Genomic DNA, 7,510 nt, shown 5'->3' with positions numbered 1-7,510 from the left:
GAGGCAAAGACATGAGACTCTCTGTGCACACTAGAGTCAAACTGTGGGAGGCTCAGGCAGAGAGAGACCCAAGAGTGGGGGAGGGGCATATGGGGGGGGGGGACCCATCACTGCAGGTGTCTATGTGCCTCTCTACAGAACTTTAGCAATCCAGGAAGGGAGAGACAACATAGTCAATGTGTTAAAAGAAAAACAAACAAAATAAAGCAAAACCTAAGCATTCTATACCCAGTAAAGCTGTCCTTTGGAAATGGAGAGAATAAGATACTCTAGAGACACATTCTGAGGGATTTCATTGTCTTAAAAGAAAAGCTAAAGGGAGTTCTTTGAGTCGAAATAGAAAGACAATAAGCAACAATGACTTTCTCACGTATTCTGGTGCCTCACATTAGACCATATCCCCTGGAGGGGGAGACCTGGTGGCACTCAGAGAAAGGACAGCAGTTTGCCAAGAAGAGACTTGATACCCTATGAGCATATACAGGGGGAGGAGGTCCCCCTCAGTCACAGTCATAGGGGAGGGAAATAATGGGAAAATGGGGGGGGGAGGGAAGAATGGGAGGATACAAGGGATGGGATAAACATTGAGATGTACCAAGAATATATTAATAAAATAATAAAAAAAAAGAAAATATGTGATAAATTACATAGTTGAATTTAGAAAACCCTTAATACCATAAAAGTAGTAAACAAGGCCTAATGCAAGCCACCACCATAAGTGAACTGGAGTCTGCACCACTGCACATTTCTAGATTTATATATAGATTCTCTATTCTAAATTTGCTCAGCAACCTTCACTTTCTCTCCCTCTCTCCCTCCCCACTCTCTCTGTCTCTCTCCTTCCCTCTCTTCCCCTTTCTTTCTTTTTTCTTTCTTTCTTTCTTTCTTTCTTTCTTTCTTTCTTTCTTTCTTTCTTTCTTTCAATGTCTTCCTTAGAGATAGAGTTTCTCTATGTAGCTCTGGCTGCCTTGAAATTCACTATGTCGACTAGATTGGCCTCAAATTCAAAAATTAACAAGATTGCAATAATGCCAAATACATTTTCTTTCTTTCTTTTTTTGTCTTTTTTTTTTTTTTTTTTTTTTTTTTTTGGTCTTTCGAGACAGGGTTTCTCTGTGTAGCCTTGGCTGTCCTAGACTTGCTTTGTAGACCAGGCTGCCCTCGAACTCATGGTGATCCTCCTGCCTCTTGCCTTCTGAGTGCTGGGATTAAAGGCATGCACCACCATGCCCGGCACACTTTCTGACTATAGTGGAAGGAAACTAGAAATCTACTTGAGTAAAATTTTTGGAATATTCACAAAGACATTAAAATTAAGCAAGACGCCTCTGAATCAGCAATAGGGCAAAGCAATAATAATGACATTTAGAGGCTGGGGTGATCTCTCGGGTAGTAAGCGTTTGGCTGGCACATCTGTGTTGGATTTCTTTCTTTCTTTCTTTTTTAGTATTTTCTCATATATTACCTGTGTTTGATTTCTAATAAAACACACACACACACACACACACACACACACACACACACACACACGGATGGAGGGAGGGAGGAAGAAAGAGAAACGTTAAAATATCTCGAGGGCCAGAGAGGTGGCTTAGTGGCTGAGAGCACACATGGCTCTTGTGGAGGGCCTGACCTAGGTTCCCAGCAACTACACCAGGTAGCTCACAACTCCAGCTCCCTGGGATTCAGTGCTGAACCTTCTGAAATCCTGTTCTTAGCTCTACTGCCAATGATTGGAGCAAAATGTCACGGTAGGCTAAAAAAAGATGGCTGTATCTAGCGATTATCTCTGTCCAACGAAAGAAAAAGCACCCCTGGGTGTCTATAAAGCAGGAGACACAAAGTAAAAATACTTTGGTGAGTTAGGGATGGGTTGGCCTGCAAAGTGCAAGTGTGAAGACTTGACTTCCGGAGCCCATACTTAAAAACAAAAAAACTGGGGACAAAACTGGAGGTTGGCCTCTGGCTTCCACATGCACGAGCACACACATCTACGCGCAACCACACACACATGTCCCTGCACACAAATGAATATATATATTCACATGCACAAATACTTTTTTTCTTACATTTTATTGGCTCAGGGTTAGCCTCATCCCTCTCTCCCCTCCTCCTTCCATGAGGTCAGGCCTTCCCAGAAGCCTTTGCTGCCTGGGCCCTCTGGAACTCGTGCTGCAGTTAAGGAAGTGTTTCCCTCTGTTGTTCTGACTGCCGCTCTAGGTCCCGAAGCTGCGATTTGTAGCTCTTAATTAATGTCCACTGTGATACAGTTTAGCCTCTTCCCCACTGTGGCCCGAGCCTCCTCCAGCTCCTGCTTGACAATCACAGGTCCCAATAGCTGAAAGGCCACCTTGGATATGTCCAGCGAGGCCGGTTCCTGCTTCACAACACTGTTCTCCGTTAGCTGGGCCTCAAGCTTCTGCCCTCCTGACATGGATTTACTCAGCCATGGTGAAGATGAACACCTACTGAGTGGCAGGGGGTGGGGCGTGGGAGTGTAGGGGGCTGGGGGGGGGGTCACTGGGCCTCAAGCTTCTGCCTTCCTGACATGGATTTATTCAAGTCCTTCTGCATTTGTGGACATGTCTCCACTTCCCCCTGCAGCGTCTCGTGGATCAGCTCAGCCATGGTGAAGGTGAACACCTACTGGGTGGCAGGGGGTGGGGGGTGGAGGGTGGGGTGATACGAGGGGGTTGCACACACACAAAAAAATTGTCGTTTCCTTTTAGGAAAAAACAAATACCGACAACAAATATCATGCCCGTTGATGGCTAGTAAGCCAGAAGCCACGCAGAAATGTTCACTGAAGCTACTGAGTAAATGAAAGAATAAATGATTGGAGCTCTGCCCCATATAGATTTAATGTAATTAGCTTCATAGAGAAGTTTTTGGGAATTCAAGTCATCATCATAAGTAAATTACAGTCTATACCACAGCATATTAGATTTCTCTACTCTCTTACAGTTCGCTCAAAAGACTTTCCTTTCCTCCCTCCCTCTCTCCCTCCCTCCTTTCTTTTTCAGTTTTTTGAGACAGGAACTCTCTATGTAACCCTGGCTGTCCTTGAACTTGCTATGTAGACCAGGCTGGCCTCAAATTCACAGAGATGCCTCCTGCCTTTGCCTCCTGAGTTCAGGGATCATGGGAATATGCCTGGCCAGACCTTCCCTTTCTACCATTCTGTCCGTAGCCGACTGCTGCAGGAAACAGTTTTGCACTATTTTGGGAGGTGGGAGAGCTGCTGCTGCAATTTTGGTTTGCAACATCCTCTGAATGCTTCCTATTCTGATAGCAACCAATGCTGTGCCATGTGGTAAGGAGGCATCCTCACCCTAAGTCTTTCTGTGGACTTTGATCTTTGTGCTAAAGCACAAGCTTTCAAATAGAGTTGCCAAATTCAGAAAGGCATAAGCTGGTATAAGTAAAATGTGTTTTAAAATCTCTCCTAAGGCACAACTTCACACAATTCTGGAGGCATCATTAATAGAGATGGCAATGTGGGTTTCTCCTCAGTTACATAAGCCACAGCCCTTTGTAAACATCTCAAAGACGTTGACTGATTTTGTAGACAGATCTGGTTTCCAACTTGGAGCTCTGTCTTAAAATCTCCCCACCCCACACACTTGCCTGGTTCTGTTCTACTTTCTATCCCAGAAATAAACCTAAAGGCTTTGCTTAGGAAAAGAAGAGGGGATGGGGCAGGGAAGGGAAGTAGCAGAAGAACTCAAATAAATAACTTAATAAAAAAATAACTTCAAGGAATTAAAAAAAAAAAAAAAAAAAAAAAAAGGGAACTAAGACCAAAATCAGTACAAGTAGCAAACTGAAAAAGATCAGAATAGAAATAAATGAACACTAAAAAGATACCAGGAAAGATCAAGGGAGTTAGGAGTTGGTTCTCTGAATAGATTACAAGCAGACAAACTCACAGCCAGACTAAGATAAAAAGAGAACACTGTCTGTGCCCTAGTCCACTGAGGTGTACCAAGTTGTCACCTCACAGCCCTGTCATGGGACCACACTGCCACGCCTTCTCTACCAAGATGGTGGTGTCCACTCAGACTGGTAGCCCGAATAAATCCTTCCTCAGAGATAGGGAGAGGAGGAGAAGGAGGGAGAGTGAGAATATCAAAATCACAAAAGGAGCGATTACAACTGATACCCCAGAAATATAAGAAGCATAAGAGACTACTATAAACAGCTGCATGTCAAAAATGGCAAACCTAAAAGAAATCGATGAATCTCCAGAAACAGAGATTAACCGGGCTGAATCAGAGACAAATGCCATATACTTCTCAGTTGACACACACACACAAAAAAAATTTGACAGTATTCAGTGTTCTTTCAGGATTAAAAACTCTCAACAAATTAGGCATAGGAGAAATGTAACTCGATGTAATAAAGGTTGCATATGAAAAGTCTACAGTTTGCTTTATAGTGTGATGAAAGGTTGAAGGGTTTTTTTGTTTTTTTTTCTTTGAGATCAGGAACCAGATAGGTATGCCACACATGAAATACTATTATCTGTGTAAGTTTTAGCCAAGATGAACCAACCAATGCCTCTGACCTCTGAGGACACCTGCAGTCACATGAACACACACACACACACACACACACACACACACACACACACACAGAGAGAGAGAGAGAGAGAGAGAGAGAGAGAGAGAGAGAGAGAGAGAGAGAGAGAGAGAGAGAGAGAGAATATTAAAAGTAATAAAAATAGGGCTGGCAAGCCGGGCGTGGTGGCGCACGCCTTTAATCCCAGCACTCGGGAGGCAGAGGCAGGCGGATCGCTGTGAGTTCGAGGCCAGCCCGGTCTACAAAGTGAGTCCAGAATGGCCAAGGCTACACAGAGAAACCCTGTCTCGAAAAACCAAAAAAAAAAAAAAAAAAAGGACTGGCAAGATGGTTCAATGGCTATGGGCATTGTTGTTAAGCCTGATGCTCTGAGTTCAGTTCACTCCTGAAAGTTGTCCTCTGACCTCCACAAGTGCCAAGACACCCATGAGCCCACACACATACACACAAACAAACAAGCAAACAAAAATTTAAATTGAGATAATAAAACCATAAACGAACAAAGAACAAATAAACAGAATGGCTCCCGCTCTCCAGTCTGACCTGAAGGGGCATAGGAGCTGATTTAAAAAAAAAAAAGGAGTTTTCTTAAAGGACTTGGAAGGACTTGAGGCACAAGCAGTGATATTTTGGCTCAGAAGAAAAATGTCAACACAGTAGTAAAGATGCCCTCTTTCCATTTGGCTACTCAGCATGGCAAAATTTCGCAGGGTACTGAAGCTGTTTGCTATAACACAGGGTTTGTGGCTGAGATAGTCCCAGGAGGAGCCTTCTGACAACAGGTGGCTCTGTGCGGTGGAACACAAATGACAATCTGGAATGGTTTTGGAGGCAATGGTGCGTGCTGATGTTCTACAGCAATACAGGTGTGTAGTGACTAGAAACTTCTGGGTATTTGATGATAGCTTGACCTCATTTGTATCCAGAGTCTGTCTGGGTCTTGAGACGTCTGGGTTATTTGATACCAGCATAGGTTGTGTAGGTTTTGTTTTGTTTTTCTTTTCTTTTCTTTTTTTCTTTTTCAGAAGGAAGAGGGTTTAATTCTGATACATAATAATCTTACATGCTCTACAATGTTAGAAAATTGATGTTCTACCCAAGTCAATTTCCCAAGTCATTTAAACAGCCCTCAGAGATTTAGAATATTTTACACAATAGTTCATTGCCTTCTTACACAGAGGTGTGTGTTGGGGGAGGGTGAACTTAATTCTTCTCTTTTTCCCCAAGTTACCGTGAGCATTTATCATGTTTTGTAAGATGAGAAGGTGAGGGCCTCCAGCTCAGCTGATAAGCTCAGGGCTGCTTTCTCTAAGATAAATGGCCCCTGTACCATAAATAGTCCTGGTTTCTGAGGTCCTCTGCTTATTCTTGACAGTTTGCTCTTTCGCATTGTTGCCGTTTCTCTTCTCGGGGAGGCAGTCTCTAGGAGTGCATTTACCCTTATCATACTTTTAATTTGATAACTTATCTACTTTGGATTTAGGACTCCCATGGCTTATGAAAATTCTGGCTAACAGAAGCAAAATAAGGAAACTAAAACAAAAGTGAAAACGGGGCTTTACCTTTTGACGGAAGGTTGAAAATGTTTGCCTGGGAACAAACCCCAAATCTTTAAGAGTTGTCTATTTGGAAATATTTTAAGTTAACTTTTGATCTTGGCTGTGTTTCTTCAAATTGAAGTTACTGGCTGGGGACTTCCAGAGAAGCTGTTTTTAGTATACACATAATTGGGATGCTGGAGAGAGGGGGGGGCTGATCTTAGCCCTCTATCTCACCCCCATCAACATTATCCTATTCATTTTATGGAAATTGTAGTTAATATTCTGAATTAATTAGATTGTACAATCAATTTCAAGAGTGTAATGCAGTAGTGCATGAAATTTAATAATGCATAAAACTTGTTATGGAAATTTTAAGTTTTAGGGCCTAGATGGATTTCAAACATGAATTTTGTATGAAGAAATGAAACAAAATAGTTTTGTTAGAGTAATTTGCTTTATTACAAAGGAAACCATCCACAGCATCATAAATACTACATCATTCGTCACATGCAATAGTTCCCAGCAAACTAATTTAAGGTGGACTCCAGACTCAATAAATATCAAAAGGGTATGTGACAGCCCCCTTTTACCCCCATCACCTACTTTCCTTTGGAAGATCAGCAAGCTTAGTAAAAACAGATTCCTAAAATAAGCATTATCATCTACAGAGAAGACTGGAAATCATAAATGATGTGAGCAACTCCCCTTGATTATGACAGGAAGCCTGCATATGTAATCTTTGTAGCGAATAAACATCTTCAATTTCTAGTATTATATCATCCAATTCCAGGAAAACATTATCATAATATGAAATAGATGAGAAAGTAAATAGCAATCATGACTATCTGGCAATGAGAAACACTAGTTTCTCTCTCCCAAGAGAAGGCAGAGAAGGCAGGGCAGCCTTCTACGTGAGAAAAGCTGATGTCAGTGGTCCTGCGTTCAAATTGTAGCCCCTAATTTCTATGAGCCTTAGTCCCTCTGACCATCATGCTTTTGACACAGTCCTGTCCAGGGATGGTATAGGAGCTGAGTGAGAAAAGGTGCTTCTTTGCCCTGCCTCCCTATAGAGGGACAGTGGCCCTGCACTTACAGTTTGCAGTTCCTCATCTCCAGCCCCAACGCCCCTGCCCTTCCCCACCTTATTTCTCCCCTTCTCCACTTATTTCTTTGAGGCAGCATCTCTCCCTGAATCTAGGGCTCTGGTTTGCTCAGCTAGACTGGATTCCAGCAAGCTGCAGGGATCTTTCTGTTTCTGCCCACCTCCCCCTGGAGCTGGGGTTACTGTGATGGTGGCTAGAGCCAAACTCTTTTTTCTTTTCTTTTCTTTTCTTTCTTTCTTTCTTTTTTTTTTTTTTTTTTTGGTTTTTTGAGACAGGGTTTCTCTG

The 7,510-nt window shown here is 42.6% G+C and overlaps 1 pseudogene; it reads right to left on the bottom strand.

Moving 5' to 3' along the window:
• Window positions 1-2,124: 2,124 nt before the first annotated feature.
• On the bottom strand, window positions 2,125-2,628 carry LOC127191020 (prefoldin subunit 6-like; annotated as a pseudogene).
• Window positions 2,629-7,510: the final 4,882 nt, after the last annotated feature.

The sequence above is a fragment of the Acomys russatus genome, chromosome 6 (assembly GCF_903995435.1).
Source record: "Acomys russatus chromosome 6, mAcoRus1.1, whole genome shotgun sequence".
NCBI lineage: Eukaryota > Metazoa > Chordata > Mammalia > Rodentia > Muridae > Acomys > Acomys russatus.
Note: the sequence above shows the minus strand (reverse complement) of the source record. Positions and strands in the feature narration are given on the sequence as shown.